The sequence below is a fragment of the Canis lupus genome, chromosome 22 (assembly GCF_011100685.1).
Source record: "Canis lupus familiaris isolate Mischka breed German Shepherd chromosome 22, alternate assembly UU_Cfam_GSD_1.0, whole genome shotgun sequence".
NCBI lineage: Eukaryota > Metazoa > Chordata > Mammalia > Carnivora > Canidae > Canis > Canis lupus.
The window spans coordinates 48,201,789-48,225,528 of NC_049243.1; the positions used below are offsets into that span (position 1 = coordinate 48,201,789).

The 23,740-nt window shown below is 39.2% G+C and overlaps 2 long non-coding RNA genes across 2 annotated transcripts in view; one reads left to right on the plus strand and one right to left on the minus strand.

Moving 5' to 3' along the window:
• LOC111091693 overlaps window positions 1-23,740 on the minus strand; it is an 84,836-nt gene that overhangs the window by 1,248 nt on the left and 59,848 nt on the right. Inside the window, exon 2 of the long non-coding RNA XR_005376511.1 lies at window positions 403-528. This is a non-coding gene — a long non-coding RNA (uncharacterized LOC111091693). The remainder of the gene's footprint in view (window positions 1-402; window positions 529-23,740) is intronic.
• LOC119865221 lies at window positions 10,112-16,278 on the plus strand. Its single transcript, XR_005376512.1, has 3 exons — window positions 10,112-10,303; window positions 10,602-10,730; window positions 15,506-16,278. It is a non-coding gene; the product is annotated as an uncharacterized LOC119865221 (long non-coding RNA).

The window sequence follows — 23,740 nt, forward strand, 5'->3', positions numbered from 1 at the left end:
CTTCCTTCTTGCCATCTACAAGAATATTCTCCCTCTGTACTCAGGACTGAGCCATCCCTTACAGAGCTGAGATGACAGCAGTTAGTGTTTCATATGCATTGATGGCTCCTACAGGTCAGTGGTTTATAAAGTTGGTTATAAGCATTCAAAAATGTTTACTTTGTAATAACCCTACAAATAGATAGGTATTATAATAACCCTTTCGTACAGATAAGGAAAATGAGGTTGAATTTATGATAAAGGGCAGGGTTCAGGCCAGGTCTGTTGGCTTTCAAATCTCATTCTTGAATCAATAGAATCGGTTCTGCTTCCCATTTTGCAGCTTTATGTCTTTGGGACCTGCCCTTAATTTCCCATTTTTCAACAAATCCTTTGTTACTGGTCAATTCTCCAGCTCCTCACCTCTGGGATCCTCTCTTCCTATCCAGTTCAACTTCCATGTCATGGTTCTTCACTTCAGAGCGTCTCTCACCAACCTCCTAAATCCTTTGCTTTTGTTCCACATCAACCACTCTGCAGGTCTCAACCCTGAAAACATCCAGACTAATGTCAAATCTCACTCCCCAAACACTTTAGATTTCCTTCAGTTCTCTGAATTCACCATCTTCCTTCTCAGCCTAGGTGTCTGAGCACCATATTCCCTCTGCCCAAATCACTCTTTTTGCCACCTCTTTGTCCAACTTTTACTTATTCTCCATATCTGGGATTATGAGTCACTTCCTCCAGGAAGCCCCAGAATCTCTCCTGTGTGTTCCCACAGCTACCAGAACATGGAATGGTAATTTCTGGTCTAATGGTCACCTTTGCTATAGTATAAATTCAATGGGGACAGGAATCCTGACCATCTTATTTACTGCTGTATCCCATTCCTAGCCTAGTACCTGGCAACTGTTAGGTGTCTATTGTTAATTATAAAATGAATGAATTTTCTAAAAATTGTTCCTTGTGGAAATGCTCTGCCAATGCTAACGAATAATTTCTTGTACTCTATACTTTAAATGTCTTGGGTGGTCTCCTTCTTTATGGGTTTAATACTATGTACAAGGGCATGTTCCTGTTCTTATTTTCTTTAATCTGCAGATATAAGTTAAATATATATATATATATATATATATATATATATATATATATATATATATATAGTTTGCTGGAACCATGTTTTGTTTGGACTGATGGCATTTATTAATGCCTGTTTGTTAATGACTGTGGCTGTTGAATAAGAAACCTTACTGAATTTGAAATGTTTCAGTGAGTCTACTGGGGTCTGTGTTTTCTCAATTTTTTTTAGATTTTTTATAGTGATAGAATACACATAATATTTACCATTTTAACTATTTTTAAGTATATAGTTCAGTAATGTCACATTCACATTGCTGTGCAACTCAACTCCAGAACGGTTGTGTCTTCTCATGCCTCTTCCCTAGAACAGGAGTGTCTAGATTTTTCAAATTCAAAAACATTTTCTTAATATCAAAAAGGTTCATTGAACCCTGCAGGATAATAGCCATGCCGTTGACAATACAAAAATAAACTATTAATTCAATACAACATATAAAGTGATTTGCATTTTACTACTAATCACAACAAAATATTTATGTAAGTGTAGTAGGCAGGGTTTGGATTTGCTTTTAATCCCCCAGGTCATAGGGGTGAGCTTCTAACAGCCACATTACACAGAAATAGCCACAGATTATGGAGCAGAACTGGCCACCTGACTCATTGAACTAATCAAATTCCTACACTAAGAATTTAAAAATATCAGAAAGACAGTAATAGGTAATGATTGATTGATTCAGTGTTTCCATGTAACCAAACTGTAAGATAAATTCAGAAACAGTGGATGATCACAATCTACAGGTTCATCCATGTTCTATGAGGTGGTAATTATTCCCATGTTACAGATGGCAAAACTGAAGCTTGGAGAAGTTTTAAGCCTTGAAACCAAACACTAGTTGTTTGCCAATAGTTTTATACAGTGGAACACTCTTGAAACTGGGCTGCCATTGCAAGTTCATTTGTCTGTCTTTTCCATTGAACTCTGAGCTCCCTGAGATTTCAGATAATGTTCTGCTCCACTGGTGCCCAATAAATGTTTCTGACGTAAGTGAGTGACTTTATACCTGGTACTATATGAGGTTACAGGGAGTACTAGAAAAGTGGTCTATAGGAAATCTACACAACTTACCCAAGAGTTGGACAAATGCAGTTGCTGTTTCTGAAATACACCAAGACTGGTGTAGACTTTAGCATCTATCCTACAAGAATCTGGAGAAGGAAAATGATTGATGTGTTTTGTGTCAACCTAACCCAAGTATGAGTAATGAGATAAAGCTGTGACAAAAGTTTTCTTGTAAGGCACTCCAAAGCAAAGGCAGACCAAATGATGTCTTAATTGTCTGGGTGTTTTTATTCAAATATCGTGATTAACACTACTTGAAATGTGACTTCCAGACTCATAAACTTTATGTATACCTGTTGTCAAAGTTTTTGAGGGGCTATTAGTTCAACTATATTCCACTCCACAGTAATTACATGATGTTAAAGAAAATAATGAGTTTCTTTTCAATTGTTGGAAAATTAAAAAGGCCTGTGGAAGTGAGATCTAAGTGATTTATGCACCAGGATCCAAAGATGCTTTGGTCTTTGAGAATATTCTACATGTAAATTTAATCTCCCTTCAACACATGTTTAAATTATGCCTTGATCTATTTTTAACACTGTCATAATCCTAATGACTCTCAAAAATTTGAAAACATAATCATTTCAGGATTTCAATTCAAACTCTATATTAAATACTGATTTTTAAATACTTGTCAGAATTGACAGCCTCCACATCCTGGCGATATAAATTAGAAAACTTTATTTGAGGGAGGTGGCTGGGGGATGGGCTAGATGGGCGATGGGTATTCAGGAGGGCACTAGTGATGAGCACTGGGTATTGTATGTAAGTGATGAATCCCTGAATTTACTCCAGAAACTAATACTGCACTGTATGTTAACTAAAAAAATTTAAATTTTAGAAAATCAAAACATTAATTAAAAAAAAAAGGAAAGGAAACTTTGATTACAACACCAGGGAAAAATTTTTCTCTAGTGTTATTGATAGATGTCCCAATCTGTCTTCAGATCAAACAGACAAGTTTCCAATTTATTCATAGAACACATTTCACACCTCCTCTGTGTCATAAGTTGAATATTCTTCCTACAACATATTGTATCAAAATGCATAATTGAAATTGGTTCTGCTATAAATTGTTTTAACAAAATTCTGAAATCAGATTAGTACTTACTGTGAGGCAATAAATTTCTGTCATTTCAGTCATCACGTTTGTGGTGCTTTGTTACTATAACCCTAGGAGACTAATACACCAGGCCAGTTGTCTTGTAGAATATTCCACATTCTAGATGAGAAAGTGTTTTCTTTGTGCTATTGTTTAACTTGCTCCTCTTTCTCCTATATTTCCTGTAACTTGAAAGTTACATCTAACAGCTTGATTGGATTTAAATCAAAGATTTTTGTTGAGACTATTTCATGGGTGCTTCTATTCACCTCATACTGTATCACATCAAAGACGCATGATTTCAGGTGGTCCCTCTGTGGTGACATTAACTTGGATTTCATGCTTAAGGTAGGACAATATGTCTTTAATGACTTAAAAATTGCTTAGCCACTTCACGAACACCAGGGAGGTGGTAAGACGAATGGAGAAGTGGCATGTGGCAGGTATATTTCCATCGAAGGGGCACTCCTTCCTATTGTTCTGCTCCTTCCTCTGGGGACCTCCACCCTCTTTTTCATCTGTTCCTGGTGGACATATCAATCACAGCACCTTAATCCCTATATATGAATGGACACCTAGATATCTGGACCCAGTAAGTGGTTCCAAGATGGGTATGTGAACTGTCTTGGCTCAAGGGCCCGAGAAAACAGCCTGAGGCAAAATTCAGACATGAACACACTGATGAAGGAAACAATCCCCAAAGACCAAAAGGAGGAAGGAAAAAAGGAAAGAGAATGGAAAGGATGAAAAGCAAAAATCAGGTAGTGTAGTACTGAGCTGGCCACAGCACCACCAAAACTATGGTTGTTGTGGAGGATATCTTTAGACACAGCATGGACCCCGCGTGTCAGAACAGTCCATCAGGGAGAAGACAGGGAGAATCACTCATCCACCAGCTCCTTCCAATCTCCTGTTTCTCACAGGTCAAATTTCATCCTGGAGGACACTAGATCTTCGCATCATGGGTCACCTCTGGGGAGCCACTGAGAAGCCAGCTCCTACAGTGGCCGCAGCAGCATGAGCCAGGGACACTTCCTAACAATTACCTGTTGCCAGTGATATTTGAGTGATAGTTTAGGCCAACAACATGCCAAAGTGCCCCAAAATCCTAAAGCTTTTTGTGTCTCAGCCATGACACAGAAATCCTGGAAGTAATTATCAAAGGCCATGAGTGAGGAATAATATGATTTGTTGCACTGAGGTTTCATCAAAGTACATCCTTTTATCCGGAGGATGTCTTGGCCATCTTGGAGCACATTGGTACGTTGTAGGTGATGTGCGTATATTTATCACTAGGTGGTGGTACAGCATCACACTCAGCCCTTCCCTCCCAGAGCACCAGAGAAAATAAATGAATGCACGCTCCGTTAAATCATTACCAACTTTCCTTCCACTTCAGAAGTCGCTGAACCTTCTATCACGTGGCAAAGCAACCCAGCCAACAGGCCTCTCAGGTCTGTTCAAGTTAATGATTTATTGATCTTGTTGGCTGATGTTTTCACTTAATCCTTGGGCTTGATTTAACTGAGCTTCGGTAGTTAAAAAAAAAAAAATAACAAAACTAGTCAGTCTTGCTAGAATTCTAAACAAAGAAAAATAAGCCTCCTTGTTTATAATCATCTACTGTGGGGCCATTGGCTCTGTGGATCCTAGCAGGGGCCCCAGTTCAGGAGAGAAACAGTAATACGGAGGAGGGAAAGACCAGCAGGTGGGCAGCTGACTCCGGTAAAACAATTCTAGTCTCTGACCTCTGGCTGAGCCCGACATCTCAGCTTCGGATTGCCTGAGTCATAAGTCTCAGGGGGAAGCCAGCTGAGAGTTGCAGCAACCAGTTCCTGCTACCAGAGACTGGGAGGGTGAGCCAGCACCTCAAGTTCATATGCAAATGAAAGTTACACCCAATCCACCAAAAAAAAAAAAAAAAAAAAAAAGCCTTTTGAGTTTCCTGAAAGGTCCAGACTTCTAGAGGCTTTTGCTAAAGATCATGTGGCCACCAGTTTATTTCACTTGATCCTTAATCCATTTAATCACTGGATTATTTCACAATCGATTTGATTTATAGCATAAATGCAAATTAAAGAAGAAGACTGTAATACAGTACGATGCTCACATGTATGAAGACATCTCAAGGAAAATCTAACTTGTGGGGGTTTTTTGTTTGTTTTTTTCATTCCAGTATAGTGAACGTACAGCGTTATATTGGTTTCAGGTGTACAATACAGTCATTCAACAATTCTGTGCATTACTCAGTGTTCATCATGGTAAGTGTACTCTTAATCCTCTTCACCTATTTCACCCATCCCCCACTCACCTCCCTTCTGGTAACCATCTGTTTGTTCTCCACAATTAAAGAGTCTGCTTTTGGTTTGTCTCTGTTTCTTTGTTCATCTGTTTTGTTTCTTAAATTCCACATATGAGTGAAACTATATGGTATTTGTCTTTCTCTGACTGACTTATTTCATTTAGCATTATACCCTCCAGGTCCATCCATGTTGTTGCAAATGGAAAGATTTCATTCTCTTTTATGCTAATATTCCATTGTATATATACACCACATCTTCTTTATCCATTCATCCAACAATGGACACTTGGGTTGCTTCCACAACTTGGCTATTGTAAATACTGCTGCAATAAACATAGGGGTGCATGTATCTTTCCAAATTAGTGTTTTCATATTCTTTGGGTGAATACCCACTAGTGGAATTAATGGATCATATCGTAATTCTATTTTAAATTCTTTGAGGAACCTCCATATTTTTTTCCACAGTGGCTCCACCAGTTTGCATTCACATCAACACTGTACAAGGATTCCTTTTTCTCCATATTCTCACCAATACTTGTTGTTTCATGCGTTTTTTGTTTTAGTCATTCTGACAGGTGTGAAGTGATATCTCATTGTGGTTTTACCTTGCACTTCTCTGATGAGAGTGATTGAGCATCTTTTCATGTCTATTGTCCATTTGTATGTCTTCTTTGGGAAAATGTCTGTTCAAGTCTTCTGCTCATTTCTTAACTGGGTTATTTGGGGGGGTGTTATTTGGGTGTTGAGTTGTATAAGTTCTTTGTATGTTTTGGATGTTAACCCCTTATCAGAGATACCATTTGCAAATATCATCTCTCATTCAGTGGGCTATCTTTTTGTTTTGTTGGTTGCTTCCTATATTGTGCAAAAGCTTTTTATTTTGATGTATTCCCAGTAGTTTAATTTTGCTCTTGTTTCCGTTGCCAAAGGAGACATATCTAGAAAAATGTTTATATGGCTAATATCAAAGGTATTACTGCCTATGTTTTCTTCTAGGAATTTTATGGTCTCAGGTCTCACATTTTAAACCTCTCTGAGCTTATTTTTGTGTATGGTGTAAGAAAGTGGTCCCATTTCATCACCTTGCATGTAGCTGTCCAGTTTTCCAGTTTTCCCAGTGCAAACTGTTGAAGAGACTGTCTTTTTCCCATTAACTTGCATCGGGTTTTTTTGTTTTCCTTAGTCAGAGCATGTTCCAGAAGTCACCTGCTTCAACTTTAGGGGAAGAAATCACCAGTGGGGTTCTAAAGTAAGGGGAAGCATGTGGAAGGCAGATTGCCCTGGAGTTCACACAAGGGGCAGGCCTCAGCCCCTCTGCATTTGAAGTGTTTAGCTCTCTAAGGAGGAGGAGGAAATCCTACAGGTGCTCACCAGGTGCCTCCTGAAACTGCATCCAGAAAAGTAGAAATAGCCAAGCAGTAAGACCTATGTCCCTGCGAGCCCCTGAACAAAGCAGAGGCCAGCCTACCTCAGCAATCCACGTGACTGGCACAGACCTCATTTAGCATCACACTAGCATCCCTAGTGTGGGAGGTACAAGACCAGGTATCCTCACTGACCAGGGCCACCATGTGAATGCAAGTGAGGCTAAAGAGTTCAAAGGGCTGTGTTTTCCCAGAGGAGGCAGCCATTCCTCAATTGTGGAAAATTTCTGAGGCACCTGAGTGACTACTCATTCATTTTTTTTAAGATTTATTTATTATTCATAACAGACACAGAGAGAGGCAGATACACAGGCAGGGGGAGTAGCAGACTCCTTGCAGGGCACCTCATGCAAGACTCAATCCCGGATCCCGGGATCATGCCCTGACCCAAAGGCAGAAGCCCAACCGCTGAGCCACCCAGGCGACCCTCTAATATGTTCTATAAACAAGTAAAATAGATTTCAGTCTTCCTTCTAACAAAGAGAGAAATTTGTTCTTTCTTAGCCATAGTTTAGAAAGGTAGGTGTCACATGTCATTAGTGTTGACACTACCTACACTTTTAAGATTGCTGTCATATATGGAACAGATTTTATTGAGCTTCTGTCAGCATGTGATAATATCCATAATCTGGGCCTTTTGAGTTTCCTTTGTGAACTGATTAAATTTTAATACTCTGAAGGAAGGTCAGTCATTAACTGGTTTTTCAATATAAAGAGTTTTGTAAAGAAATTTCCATTGTCTTGATTTCATGAGAAACCAGTGAGAAACTCTTTGTATTCATCAAGATGTTTAAGATTTACTTCTCTTTCCTTTTTTTAAAAAAAATTTTTATTGGAGTTCAATTTGCCAACATTTAGCATAACACCCAGTGCTCATCCCGCCAAATGACCCCTTCAGTGCCCATCACCCAGTCACCCCATACCCCTGCCCACTTCCCCTTCCACTACCCCCGGTTCATTTCCCAGAGTTAGGAGTCTCTCATGTTTTGTCTCCCTCTCTGATATTTTCACTCATTTTCTCTCCTTTTCCTTTATTCCCTTTCACTAATTTTTATATTCCCAAATGAATGAGACCATACAATGTTTGTCCTTTTCCGATTGACTAACTTCACTCAGCATAATACCCTCCAGTTCCATCCATGTCCAGGCAAATGGTGGGTATTTGTCGTTTCTAATGGCTGAGGAATATTCCATTGTATACATAAACCACATCTTCTTTATCCATTCATCTTTCGATGGACACCGAGGCTCCTTCAGTTTGGCTATTGTGGCCATTGCTGCTATAAACATCGGGGTGCAGGTGTCCCGGCATTTCACTGCATCTGTATCTTTGGGGTAAATCCCCAGCAGTGCAGTTGCTGGGTTGTAGGGTAGCTCTATTTTTAACTCTTTGAGGAACCTCCACACAGTTTTCCTGAGTGGCTGCACCAGCTCACATTCCCACCAACAGTGCAGGAGGGTTCCCCTTTCTCCACATCCTCTCCAACATTTGTTGTTTCCTGTCTTGTTACTTTTCCCCATTCTCACTGGTGTGAGGTGGTATCTCATTGTGGTTTTCATTTGTATTTCCCTGAGGCCAGTGATGCAGAGCATTTTCTCATGTGCTTGTTGGCCAGTGACTACTCATTCAGTTAAGCATGTCCGATTCTTGGTTTCAGCTCAGGTCATGATCTGGCATCAGCCTCCTCACTCCGTACAGAGTCTACTTGAGATTCTCTCTGCCTCTCCCTCTGCCCCCGCCCCCCCCCCCAAATAAATAAATCTTTAAGGAAAAAAAAGTTTCTGGAAAGCATGGCTCTGACACTGACCATGTACAGCAAAGATCCATGGCAATAAAAAATGATTAAACTTTAGTTTTGATACCTAACCACTTACCCCTCCTCACCTTAGGATTCCATAACCCTCAAGTTCCTGAACAATCTGGGACAATCTCCTGAGAAGGAGATACTGACCTTTCTGCCAGTCAAGGTTGTTTGGGTTTTTTTTCTGCCAGTCAAGCTTTAATTCTTTAAAGAAATGAGACCATGTTTGCATTCACAGTTAGGGAAGTAAGTCACACCATTAACACCCAGAATACTCCTCCAATGGGCAAAGCAGATACTGCTGCTTCCTGAAGACAAATTGAGGCTTAAGGAGATTACATAACTGTTACATAGAAAGGAGATTATGTAACTGTTACATGCAACAAAAGGACTGGAAGTACCCACACCCCGTTCCCAATATTTTGATCTGATAGGTTTAGGAGTCACAGTCTTGCTTTAATAATTAGTTCATATTGCCTCACAGATGAAAGATGGGATATTATGGCCAATTGCGCCATAAAAATAATCATTAAAAATAAATACTGCAAATAAATTCCCAATTTGGCCAGCTGAGACCTTGGGCAGATCCCTTGAACCAAAACCTTCCATGTCTACAAAATCCACACAGTGAGGGCTTGACTTGTCTCTTGCAACTGCAGAATTCCCATAATCTGAACAAAAATGAGCCTTGAGCATAAAACAGAAATTAAAACAGCCTCACAACGGCACTGCCGGGTATTATTATCCTGACTGTAAGAAAAGATAAGAAAACTAAGGTCTAGAGGGACAAACCCTCTTAGACAGGATCACTCCTCTTGTAAGTGGAGAGCCAGGAGGCATGAACATCTGGCTGCAAAGCCGACACTCATTGACACCCTACATTGCTGTATCAGTTATTCATATAAGATACTGCTTCTTGGGCTCCCCTGCCAGGAGGCTCCCACTATGATTTAGTCCAACATATTTGGGAGGAACCATCCATCATTTGCAGACTAGTGAGAATTTGTTCATATATGGCCATCCAAGGACTGTGGTACTTGGTGGAGAGCTGAGAATGCTGCTAATTTGGAAAGACATAGTATTTGACAAGTATGCCTGGAGGGAAAATAGGGGCTGCCATAGAATGTGGGAATTCAGGCACTTGAAGATTCTGGAAGGTAGCTCAGAGCAGCAGTTGCAAACCAATGGCCCACAGATGTATTTTTTGGTAGCACAGCACATTTTTATAATTGAATGAGTTGCTGACATTTTTTAATGTTTTCTTTTTTTTAAAAAAAATCCAGATTTCCAGCCCAGACTATGCATATCCACTTAACAACAATAAGCTGGAGCTGAGGAGCCATGTCCCCCTGCATCTTTACTTCTCTTCAGTCATGATTCCATCTCATTTTAGGAGCTTCAGTCATCATCCACTCCCCCAGGGACATCTGCGGGGGTCGAAGACCTGGTCCTAGAGACTTTGAACTGGAAGAGGAAGGAGAGTGGCTCCAGCAGGTAGGATGGGGAAAGTCAGACAGGGCAATAGGACAGTACTAAAGATAACTTCCCAATGATTCCAAATTTTGAACATAAGACTGGCCAACCCCTGTGCCATGAAGAACCCGCAGGCTCAAGCTAAGCAAAAAGATAATTTAAATTAATATGAGAACTAAAATTAATTAATTAATTAATTCAAGGACTAAGATCAGAGTACTGAACATTAGCCCAGGGCCACTCCACCTGCTCAGTTTACCTGCTCCGATATTGCTCTGCCTCTCTGATATCTCATTACCAATCTTTGTTTAATTTCCAGATTCTCTCCTACCCTATTTCTCCAACAAGATTCACTGAAACCGTGGTCTTGTGACTCATTCTTGGATTCTAAACCACTTCTGTCACAGAGTCAGTGACGCAGTTGTGACGATGCTGGCTGGATTATTCTGTAAGCTTCCCTCAATCACAAATAGTTAGTGCTCCACATCACTAGCCATCAGGGAAATACAAATCAAAACCACAATGAGCTACCACCTCACACCAGTGAGAATGGGGAAAATTAACAAGACAGGAAATAACAAATGTTGGAGAGGATGTGGAGAAAGGGGAACCCTCTTGCACTATTGGTGGGAATGTGAACTGGTGCAGCCACTCTGGAAAACTGTGTGGAGGTTCCTCAAAGAGTTAAAAATAGAGCTACCCTACGACCCAATTGGACTGCTGGGGATTTACCCCAAAGATACAGATGCAGTGAAAAACCCAAGACACCTGCACCTCAATGTTCATAGCAGCAAGGTCCACAATAGCCAACTGTGAAAGGAGTCATGATGTCCCTCAACAGATGAATGGATAAAGAAGATGTGGTATATACACAATGGGATATTACTCAGCCGTCAGAAAAGACGAATACCCACCATTTGCTACAACGTGGATAGAACTGAAGGGTATTATGCTGAGTGAAATAAGTCAATCGGAGAAAGACAGTCATCATATGATTTCACTCATATGTGGAATATAAGAAATAGTGAAAGGGATTATAAGGGAAAGGAGGGAAACTGAGTGGGGAAAAAATAGAGAGGAAGACAAACCATGAGAGACTCCTAACTCTGGGAAACAAAGGGTTGCAGAAGGGGAGGTGGGGTGGGTAAGGGGATGGAGTGATTGGGTGACAGGCAGTAAGGAGGGCATTTGATGGAATGAGCACTGGTGTTGGTGTTTGCCAACACATAGTTGGCAAATTGAATTTAAAGAAAATATTTTAAAAAGAAAAAAAAACAGTTTATTGGGCAAAGGTTGTCGGTCTCTGTATTGGACTCAGCAGGAAAAGAATCTTAGCTGAGAATTCAGAACCACAGCTTGGACCTTACTCAAGCCCAATATATATATTCTGTATATATTATCTTTATAATTCAGAAGCCCAGAAATTAATATGAAAGTTAGCCCCAACCTTATGATACCTCTGAGACTCCAGGCAGAAACACATGAAATCATTCTAAAGAGAAATCCTCAAAGATTATACTACAGTCCTGTCCCCAATGTAAAAAACCCTTGAATAATCAGCTCTCAATTCAAAATTATGAAAAAGACTGTCACTGAGGGGCACTTGGGTGGATCAGTCAGTAAGTATCCAACTCTTGGTTTCAGCTCAGGTCATGATCTCAGGGTCATGAGATCAAGTCTCTGGTTGAGCTCTGCACTCAGTGGAAAGTCTGTTTGAGTTTCTCTTCTTCTCTCTCCTCCTCTGCTCCCCACCCCACTCATGCTCACTTGCAAGTGTACATGCACATGCTCTTTTTCTCTAAAATAAATAAATAAATAAATAAATAAATAATAAATAAATAAATAAATCTTTTTAAAAAAGAACTTCATTGAAATACAAAAATTCAGCTGCTGAGCTAAGCATCAAATTCAATATAGCTGAGTAGATACTTAGTGAACATGAAGAGAAGTCTGAGGAATTTACACAGCATGAAACACAAAGAATTAAAAAGATGGAAAATGTAAAACAGAGCTTAAAGGACATGAAGGATGGGAATGATGGTCCAACCTGTTTCTAATAAATATTCTAATTGGAACTCATACAATAGAATACTATATGCTGTGACAAGAATGAATAAATAACAAATACATACAATAATATGGATGAATTTCAAAAACATAATGTTGAGTGAAAGAGACACAGAAATGTATATGTCACAGATTTCCATTTTTATTAAAGCTCAAAAAGGAAACTAATCTATACAGATAGAAGTCAAAATGATGCTTATTCTTGATGGAAAAGGTAGACAGTGACTGGAAGAGCCTGAGGAGGCATTTGAAGTCCTAGTATTATTCTATTTCTCTTCTCTCTCTCTCTCTCTCTCTCTCTCCCTCTCTCGGGGGGAGGGGCAAGGGGAGAGAATCCCAAATAGGCTCCACACTTAGTACAGAGCCCAACATGTGGCTCAATCTCATGACCCTGAGATTATGACCAGAGCCAAAATCAAGAGTTTGTCACTTAATCAACTGAGCCACCCAGATGCCCCTGTTCTATTTCTTGACCAGGGTGATGGTGAAACAGGGGTGTTCAGCTTGTGAATACTCATCAAACTGAACACTTATATGCATTTTCCATGTATTTTATACATCAAAAAATTTACATTTGTAGGAAAAAAATAAAATCTTGTGATACAATAGAGAAAATGTGCAAAAGCAATATTCTTGGATACAAAGGCTGACATTTTTCTGGAAGTGACAAAAGGCATGACTCTGCAGACTCAGAACAACAATGGATCCCAAACAGAATGAGTAAAAAGAAATCCCCACCTGGACATAGTGTAGTAAAACTGCAGCAAACAACAGAGATCTTTAAAGCCACTAGCAAAAAAAAAAATAAAATAAAATAAAGCCACTAGCAAGAAAAAATATATATATTATCTACAAAGAAAGCACAATGAGATTGATTACAGACTTCACAATGATAACAAAAGAAACTGTAAGGCACTGAAATGATACCTTCAAATTACTGAAAGAAGGTAAGTATCAACCTGGAATTCTAAACCCAACTAAAATGCCATCTAAGAGTGAGGACATTCAAAAAAAAAAAAAAGAGTGAGAACATAATAAAGACATTTCCAAAGAGTCAAGATTAAGTGTATTTGAGGAAGAAGGAAATGGAACACAGAAGAGTAAGCTACAAAATGCAAAGGAGAGAAATAGTGGGTAACGAATAAGTAAATCTAATGTCATGGCAAATTTCAAGTGTGCAAAAATAAGAAAGAGAGTTGTTACAGATTGAATTGTATCTCCCCAAATTTCCTATGTTGAAGTCCCAACCCTCAACACCTCAGAATGTGACCTTATATGGAAATAGAATCATTGCAGATGGAATTTGTTTGGCTAAACTGAGATCATTACAGTAAATCCTAATTCAAAATGACTGGTGTCCTTGTAGAAAGGAGAAATTTAGACAAAGGAATATACACAGCAGGGAGAAGACCACATGAAGATCAAGGCAGAGATCGGGATGATGCCTCTGCTGACCAAGGCATGCCAAAGGTTTGCAGAAAGCCACCAGAAGCTGATGAGAAGCATGGAAAAGATTCTCTCATAGTCCCTAGAAGAAACCAATCCTGCCTTGATCTTGGGCTTATAGCCTTCAGAGCTATGAAACAAGAAATCTGTTATTTAAGCAGAGGAGGAAGGAATCCATCCAGCTAAAAGCCATTTTCAAGAGACACACCTACAACAGAAAGATTTGCGATGATTAAAACTAAAGAGATTTACTATACACATACTAAAAAAGACCTGTCAGAACTATTGTGGTAAATGGAATGGTGACCCCTTCCCCCCACCCCCAAAGATATCCCTGCCCTAATCTCCAGGATGTATGAATATGTTAGGTTACATGGCAGAGGAGAAATAGGTTGCAAATGGAATTAAGGTAGCTAATCTACCCTTTAAATAGAGAGATTATCCTGTATTATGTAAGTAGACCTGATGTCATCACAGGGGACCTGAAAAGTGGAAGAGGAGCTGTCAGAGAGAGATGTGACTCCGAAAGAACCGCACAGAAAAATGTAACATTGCTAATTTTGAAGATGGAGGAAAGGTGGATGTGAGCCATGGAAGGAGGTGTCCTTCCAAATCCAGAAAAGGCAAGAAAATAGAGTCACTGCTAGGCCCTCCAAAAAGGAATACAGCCCTGTCAACACTTCAGTCTTAGCCCCGTGAGACCAAGACCAGGGCAGACTCGTCACATACAGCACTGTAAGATATCAAGTTATGTTGTTTTAAGCAACTAAATTTGTAATGATTTTTTGCAACAGCAATACAAAACTAATACAACTACATTAATATAAAGTTAAATATACTTTGTATCCAACTGAATTCTTAAGGATAAACTGGTTAACACCTAACCGTCACCCCAATGTTGTAACAATTCTGCACCTGGATGTCCTTGAATGACGTTGCCTTAATATATGTGAAGCAAATATAAAAGCATTACAGAGAGGAATTGAAAATTTAAGAAATCTCTGAAGAACTGATAGATTAAGCAGACAAAAGGTAGTTAGGATGTAGAAAATCTAAACACACAATTACAACTTTAACTGAACAAGGAGAACCCATTGAACTTTATTTACTTGGCTCTAGTCTTAAATAAAAGGAAATTATGAGATTGTGCTTAAAGAAATTCAGGAGCATGTCTTGATATAAAAGCAATGTTTTAAGAAAAATTGGAAAATGCTACATAGTAAGTATTAGGAAGCTTCAAAATATGAAATCCCATGGTTCTTCTATTTCTATAGTTTCTAGATAACATTATCATGAAAATTCTGAAATATTCTTACAGGATAATTTGAGTTGAAGGATCATGTGATTGTGGTTCGGAACAGCTGAAAAACTGTGAGTTCAACTCAAATTGATGGGTCATTGCGGCTATATAACGTATGGGTGTTCTTTTTGTATCCAGGTGTCACGGTACCTCACCAGCAGCCTAAAAAACTGCACAGAAAATACTAAATTAAACAAATTAAAAATTCCTGGTGAATGACCATTGAAAAGGGATGAACCTGGTTTTACAGTGCAGCCAGATGAAATGCGTTCCCTACAAAAGAAAAGTCATCATTCCAAAGTGAAGTGTTCACATAGAAGTAATTATCTTAGCTCTAGCTGATTGCTTGGCTTCATAAAAGGGGCAAATTACCCCAAAGAGTAACAGCTCAAATTAATTTCTTCTTTCAGATCTCTTCCTCCATTTAGAATTGATTCGAATGACACAAGTGTGCCATCTAGCCCAGGAAGGCCTGATCCATTTGTGAGACGTATTCTGTGAAATCATAAGCTGGAAATGCAGAGGATACTAGGTCACCTGAAATTTTCCTTACTTAACTCAGCTTGAAGTTCCCCTGCTTTCAACAAAGCTAGCTGACCACCCATCCACATAACAAAAGCCAAATGAATGTGCAAGAATTGCACAGAAGGACACTCGAAATGCACACTGTGTTGTTATGTAGCTTTCCTTTATTGCAAAACAATAATGAAAAGACACACATCTACATTAGCTTTCGGACATGGGAAGTCCCTAAAATTCTTCATGTTGAGAGCCAAGAGGTAATGGAGAATAAATAGCAGTGGGGTCTTCCAAGCTGAGGTAGCAGCTCTCCAGAGCCAAGAAAAAGCTTGGTCAGATTGGACAATGATGAATACCACAGTTCTACATGGTTAGAAGGTACAACAAAATGGAGCTGGCAATGTGGCAAGATACAAGGCTAAAGAAGGAAGCAGAAGCTGCCTCTTATTTTAAGACAATTGTTCTCAAAGTAATTTAGCATTCATCTGCATCACTTGGAGGGCTTATTGAAACCCAGTGTCCTGGAGCCCACACCCAGGATTTCTGATTTAATGGATCTGGGATGGGGCATGAGAATTACGAGTCTAACAAGATTCCAGGAGATGTTGATGCCCTTGGCCCAGGAAACCTCACTATGAAAATCACTGCCCTGGGATGCTTCTTTAAAAAATAAAAAAATAAAAAAAAGATTTTTTTTTTAATTTATTTATGTGTGAGAGACAGAGAGAGAGGGAGGGAAGCAGACACACAGGCAGAGGGAAAAGCAAGCTCCATGCAGGGAGCCCGATGTAGGACTCGATCCTGGGACTCCAAGATCACTCCCTGGGCTGGAGGCAGACTAAACCACTGAGCCCCTGGGGCTGCCTCCTGAGATGCTTCTATGTTATCTTCAATGTTTTGGAAATAGGAGTGGAAGGCTTCTGGAGATACGTCATAGATGAACAGTGCTCGGTGCCTACAGAGGGCAAGATTGTGAACCAGAGTCAGAAGGGTGTGCAGGGGCCTTGATGGTGAAGACATTTTGAAATAGTTGAGGTGGGAAAGAAGAGAAAACCCAGACCAGGGGTTCGTAGGTACACAGCTGGTTATTTTAAAAGCGTGGATGAGATTGGAGATGATACTCTGTGGTGGCTAAATGTTATCAGTTGTCTGACTTTCCCTAGCAGGATGAGGAAGTGTAGGGGTAACAGAGAATGAGAAGCAGTGGTTTAGGTACAGGACTAGAGTTTTCCTAATAACTGAATAAAAAGAAGGGGGTAGGATGCCTGAGTGGCTCAGCAGTTAAGTGCCTGCCTTCAGCTCAGAGTGTGATCCTGGAGACCTGGGATTGAGTCCCACATCAGGCTCCTTGTATGGAGCCTGCTTCTCCCTCTGCCTATGTCCCTGCCTCTCTCTCTGTCTCATGAATAAATAAATAAAATCTTTAAAAACAAAAAGGGAGGGTGAGGCAAAAGGAGGTGAAATGTTGGACAGTGGTATGCTATTGTGACTTATAAGAAATATATATTAGGTCACTCAGATGACCAAAGTATATTTCTCATAAATACCTGGTCTTTGTCCGAGGTTCCTAACAAATCCCAAAATCCTTGGAATTTCTTGAGCAATGGGAGCATTTTTAAGAAATATTTGGTCTCCTGTCCTTAGTTCCTGAGAAGCTTCAGAGCCATAAAGTGAAATGTGTATCTTGTTATTCATAACAAGTCCCTTCCCACCACCATAAGTGGGTTTATGTTAATGAGGTGACTTTTGAGAAGCTTCTAAGGATGAGGGCTGGTAGAAAATCAACCCTGGGGACAGCTAGCTGGCTCAGTCAACGGAGCATGCCATTCTTGATCTCAGGATTGTGAGTTCAAGCCCCAAGTTGGGTGTAGAGTTTATTTGAAAAAAAAAAGAAAGAAGAAAGAAAGAGAAAGAAAGAAAGAAAGAAAGAAAGAAAGAAAGAAAGAAAGAAAGAAAGAAGAAAGAAAAAGAAAAAAAGAAAGAAAGGAGAGAGGAAAGAAGAAAGAAAGAAAGAAAGAAAAAGAAAAAAAGAAAGAAAGGAGAGAGGAAAGAAGAAAGAAAGAAAGAAAGAAAGAAAGAAAGAAGAAAGAAAGAAAGAAAGAAAGAAAGAAAGAAAGAAAGAAAGAAAGAAAGAAAGAAAGAAAGAAAAAGAGGAAGGAAGGAAAGAAAAATCAACCCTGAATAGAGTTTAGAACATTTACTCCCACCCCCTGAATTTCTGATGAGGAGAGAGGTTGGAGGTTGAATCAATCATCGATGGCCAATGAGTTAACCAATCATGACTGTAATAAAGTCTTCATAAAAACCCAGCATGAAAACCCAGTCCAAGAGTTTCCAGGTTGGAGAACGAGAACCTCCGTGCCTGACCCTAGGATAAGCTCCTTTGTTCAGGACCTCACCCTGTGTATTTCAATCAAGCTGTTGATTCCTAGCTTTCAATATCCTTTGTAATAAACTAGTAACCTGGTGAGTAAAAGGATTTCCTGAGTTTTGTGAGCCACTCTTGCAAATCAACCAAATCTGAGAAGGGGTCACGGGAACCTCCACTCCGGAGCCTGTTGGTCAGAACTACAAGTAATAGTGCAGGCTGACAATTGGCATGTGAAGTGGGAAGCAGTGTGGTAGGACTGAGCCCTTCACCTGTGGGGTCTGGTTACCTCTCTGGATAGTATCAGGATTGAGTTGAATTGTAGAACACTCACCTGGTGTCAGAGAATTGTTTATTGTCGGTGCAAGGGAAACCACACCCCCACCACCCCACACATTGGAATTGAATGCGCAGGACGTTCTGTGTCTAAACTACTTGGGAAAGGAAACTAAGACCAGTGTGTTCTGATACACTGATAGAAAAGCCAAGAGCAGGAGTCTGGAAGTCTTGATGACAATGTGTAAACGTGTAGTGGTAGTCATGGAGGGACAGTTGTAACCATAAGTTGTGACTTCAGAGTAATAGGTAAGCCAATGAATCTCAGAGTTAGAGAAGTTCCAGGCTAGGGCAGGAGTGAGTGGATGGGCTCCACGGGCTCTGAGAACCCCTTGAAATAATGGAAAATATTATGTGCTCTCCAAACGATATGTCTCTGAGGGGCCATTCACTGCTTTCATCTAAATTTCAAAAGACTTTCTGACCCATAACTGTTTAAGAGTCAATAGCAGAAGAGAGTGACAGAAATGGACTGGAGGTGATGGTGTCTGGGTTTGAAGAGTCCAGATAACCATGGAGCAGAGCATGGAGAGAAAAATGTTACAGAACTATCTATCACAGCCACTAACTCAGGAAAAGAACAGGTGAGCTCCAACCCCAGGGAACCAGAAGGGGGGCTGGACAAATCGAAAGCATAGCTCCTGGCTCTGTTTGCCAGCACTGTTGATGAATAAGCTCAGACAAAATCTTCACAAGAGAAGCCAATAACACAAGGGAGGGGGGTTTGGACAAAGAAATTTATTTCAGGTGCCAGCAGCCAAGGGAGGTGGCAGGCTCAAGCCTTAATAACTGACCTCTCGGCCTGCAAGATGGACAACTAGAGTTTTATAGAGAGGTTCAGGCAGATACATGCAAGAAAGCAGTCAGGGAGCATGTGATCATGGGTGGAGGTTGGTAGGTTCAGCCCATTATCAACGTCAGAGAAGGGAATGTGTGGGATGTGGTCTTCTAGGCATTCCATTGCTATCACGGCTTTTCTGGCCTGGTGGTTGGTATGTTCTGGGTCATTGCAAAACACCTTCACCAGTGCCTCAAGAAAGTGTGATAAGAAATAAGAACAATGAGTTTCAGTTAGAGCACGAATGAAGCAGTCTTCTCTATTTCAGGTTTTAAGTGTTGGGGTCTAGAGTGAAGCACGAGGTCTCACTAACAAAGACTATAAAGCTGGAAACCAAAGAATTAGAAAGCAGAAAAATCACAGAGTAGACAGGTGGTTGCGGTGGTCACCAGAGATAGCAGTTATAAAAGCACTTTGCACACAGCCAAGTACTTCTAATTCTATACAGGTTATTTATTATTTTGATTTTATTTTCTGATTACTAAAATCAAAATTCCCACTTTGGAAATTATTGAACATACAGAAAGGTTTTAAAAAATTTGAACAAATATGACAGAACTCAGATTAGATTATTACTGTTAATTCTGGTAGCTTTATGGTAAAATGATGAATAGCCAATGTACCAATGTGATCTTGGTATCTGGAAAGCCAAAAATCAGATTAAAGCAGCCTAAAAGAGGAAAGCCCTCTCTGTCAGGCAGCATTCACTCACAGGGGCCACTCAAACTCACTACTCCAGCCAGATAAGCTTGTGATTACAAAGACATTTATTACTATTATAGAGTCATGCCTACAAATAGTGAAAAAATGCCTGCAGATCTCCAGACTCTTGAGTTTTCAGTTGGACAGATTTCCTCTATAGCTCTAGCCTTTAAGTACTGACATCTAAATTTTACATTATATTTCTATGCTCAGCCCAGAACCCCACTTACAAATTTAAAAATTCATTTAGCGGGTGCCTGGGTAGCTCAGTCAGCGAAGTGTCTCACTCTTGATTTCAACTCAGGTTATGATGTCGGGCTCGTGAGACACAGCCCCGGATGGGGCTCAACACTTAGCTTAGTCGGCTTAGGCTTCTATCTCCTTCTCCTTCTCCCCCTCCCCACTTGTATTCTCTAAATAAATAAATAAATAATAATGTGGGGTTTTTAAATATTTTATTTATTTACTATAAAAATCCTATCTTCCAATACAAAATCTTATTTCCAAGTAGTTGCTTGGAGAAATCATAAGTGCAAATACTGCTTTTAAAATACATCTATATTTTCAATTTTTCTGAGCAGGAGTCTGATTGGTAGATAATCTCTCCATGTGAATAACACACAAAATTTGGATGCAACTCATTTTCTCCAACAAACAAGCTATTCATCATTTAGTGTAAAATCTTGACACTACAAATCCTGTGGTTCACATCAAAGTCCTTTTCTTTGAGTTTAGGGCCTATGGCTTGACTTTTTTCTTCCTCCCTTATTTTTAAACCAAATCATCTGTTTTCTAGTCTGGGTACTCTTAAGAACCACAAGAAGAGGGAGGTGGGTGGGGGATGGGCATTAAGGAGGGCACTTGTGAGGAGCACTAGGTGTTACATATGTAAGTGACAAGTCACTAAATTCTACCCTTAAAACCAATATTACACTGTATGTTAACTAAGTAGAATTTAAATAAAAACTTGGAAGAAAAAAAAAACACAAAGAAAATCTGGGTAGAAAATCTGAATGCAGATGTTTGTAATTTTTCCCCAATTTTCAACATTAGTTGCCTCACCCACACCCAGTTCAACAGCATTTTTTAGTCACTTGCCTTTAAGTCTTTCCCAAAGCATTCATTAAGTTTTCATCAAAAGAAAGACAATGCTTTCATTTCACCCTCCTATTTTATCAATTTATATATTTCAATAAATTATGTAACTATAACAGATATGTCTGGCATAAACACGTACAGAAATCTGATTCTTGGTGAGCACAAATCTCTACAGGTGGGGCCTTAAGGCACAAATGAGTAAGAAAGTATCTCACCAGAGAACAGACTCTGGCAGCCATATGTTTTAAAAGAAAAGTAGAGAATGTCAGTTAATTCACGAGTCTCATAAGAGGAAGTCAGGAGCATTAAAGGAAAACAGTTAAGAGAGCTTGTTATATATGCCAAAAAACAACAACAACAACAACAACAACAAAAACCAAACAAAAAAACACAGACCTTACAAATCTATTTTAATGACTGATGTCCAGAACACTGGCAACAGCACCTTCTGGTGAGGTTGTAGAGCAATAGAAGCTTTCATTCATTGCTGTTTGGAACACAAAATGGTAAAGCCACTTTGGAATACAGTTTGGCAATGTTTTACAAAACTGAACATAGTCTTACCATAGATCCATCATGACCCTGCTATGTATTTACACAACTAACTTGAAAGTTTACACCAATAAAAAAACCCACACTTGAATATTTAAGCAATCTTATTTATTGCCAAAAATTGGAGGTAATGAATATCCTTCAATAAATGACTATATGAATGAACTATCATTAGGTCTTTTCAGTGTAATCACATTTATATGAAATCCTAGAAAAGCCAGAATTGTAGAGATCATAAACAAAACTGTGGTTTCCAAGAGTTTGAAGGGAGTGGGAAGAATTAAAGAGGTAAAATATAGAGAATTTCTTAGGGCAGTATAACTGTTCCATATGATGCTGTAACAGTGGATACATGACACTTTATATTTACGAAAAATATTTTGGTATTCACCAAAACTCTATAGAACTTTACAACACAAAGAGTAAACCTCAACATACACAAACTTTAAACATTATTTAGGTGGTCAGAGTACTCTAGGAAGGAATGGGGAAGGTGTCAAAAGATTCTGTGTTATAAATGTATAAAAAAAAACCACACTGAAACAGGTGGAAGGAAAAAGTCTTTACCTAAATAAATTTAGAAATGAGTAGAGTCTAAGGCAAAAGGAACTGTAAACAAATACTGTACTTTTGTTGAAAAACTTTTTTTACATGGAGATATGGGCTAGCAGTTCTGAAACCACAATGCATGGGGTATAGGAATAGAACAACGAAGTACGTTGATGGTGGGAGCCAGGTCTCTTGCTCTTGGACTGGGGGGTTACAGAGAGCTAAGCAGATCTGACCCATGCAGTAATGTTGGAGATGTATAACCCTCCAAAATATTTAGGAATCCATACTGGTATAAATAATGAATGGATGACAAGAGACAAATCTCCCATGCAGAAGAATTCCAAATAATTTTTAGAGATAAAATGAGAATAAAACTCCTTAAGTATGTGCTGTGCACAATGATTTCCTTCCAAAGAATGCAGCATGAAGAGGGGGAGAAAGAGAAACTTTATGGAAGAGATCCCCAATAAACACTACCCCAGCCATGTGGTCAAGGTCAATATCAACAATCCTAAGTTATGTTGATAATATGTACCCTTGATGTTTTAAGAATGACACTTGACCTCTGTGATCCTCTTCCTCAAAACCTATAACCCCCATCTAATCATGAGGACAAGATCAGAATCTCAGTTTTATAAAATATCTGACAAGTACTCCTCAAAGCCATCAAGGTCATCAAAAATAAGGAAAACCTGTCACAGCTAAAAGAAGCCTAAGGTGACACAATGACTAAATGTAAGTGGTGTTCTGGATGGTACCCTCAGAAAGAGAGAAAGAGAGAGGGAGACATTAGGTAAAACCTAAAAAAAATAATCTGAATGAAGTATGGATTTTAGTTCATAATATAACACTATCAGTTTACCAATTGTAACAAATGCATCCTACTAATGTAAGATGCTAATAATAGGGGAAATTGTGAGTAGAATATATGGGAACTCTATGTGCCACCTTCATAATTTTTCTGTAAATCTAAAATGGGATATAGGGATCCCTGGGTGGCGCAGCGGTTTGGCGCCTGCCTTTGGCCCAGGGCGTGATCCCGGAGATCCGGGATCGAATCCCACATCGGGCTCCCGGTGCATGGAGCCTGCTTCTCCCTCTGCCTGTGTCTCTGCCTCCCTCTCTCTCTCTCTGTAACTATCATAAAAAAAATAATAAAAAATAAATAAAATGGGATATAAAATAAGAGGCTTTTTTTTTTAAGTCAGCTGGGTTAGAGAGGCCTCTCACTAGCCAGGAAATCTTCTTTTTTAAGAAAAAATATTATTAAACGACTAATACATACTGATTAAACATCTATTCCTAAATCTTAATCCTACTAATAAAATTACAACTTGACTAAATAGATAGGCCAAACTTCTGTTAAAAATGTGCTGTGTAACATTTGCTAATTTGGAAAAGATGAGAAAGAAAATGTTTTAGCAGAAGAAAATAAATAAAAGATTTAAAATATAGATGCAATTACAGTATAAAGTGGATCATTTATATTCATTCAGCAGAATCACAGAAGATTTTAAATGTCATAGATAGCAATGAAAAGTGACTGAAGAAGCAGTAAGAACCCTGTGTTAATTGTATTAAGGGTTTGTTTTTCTAAATCAAGTGCGGGAATGTATGTGTATTTTTTTAAGATTTTATTTATTTATTCATGAGAGACACAGAGAGAGAGAGAGAGAGAGG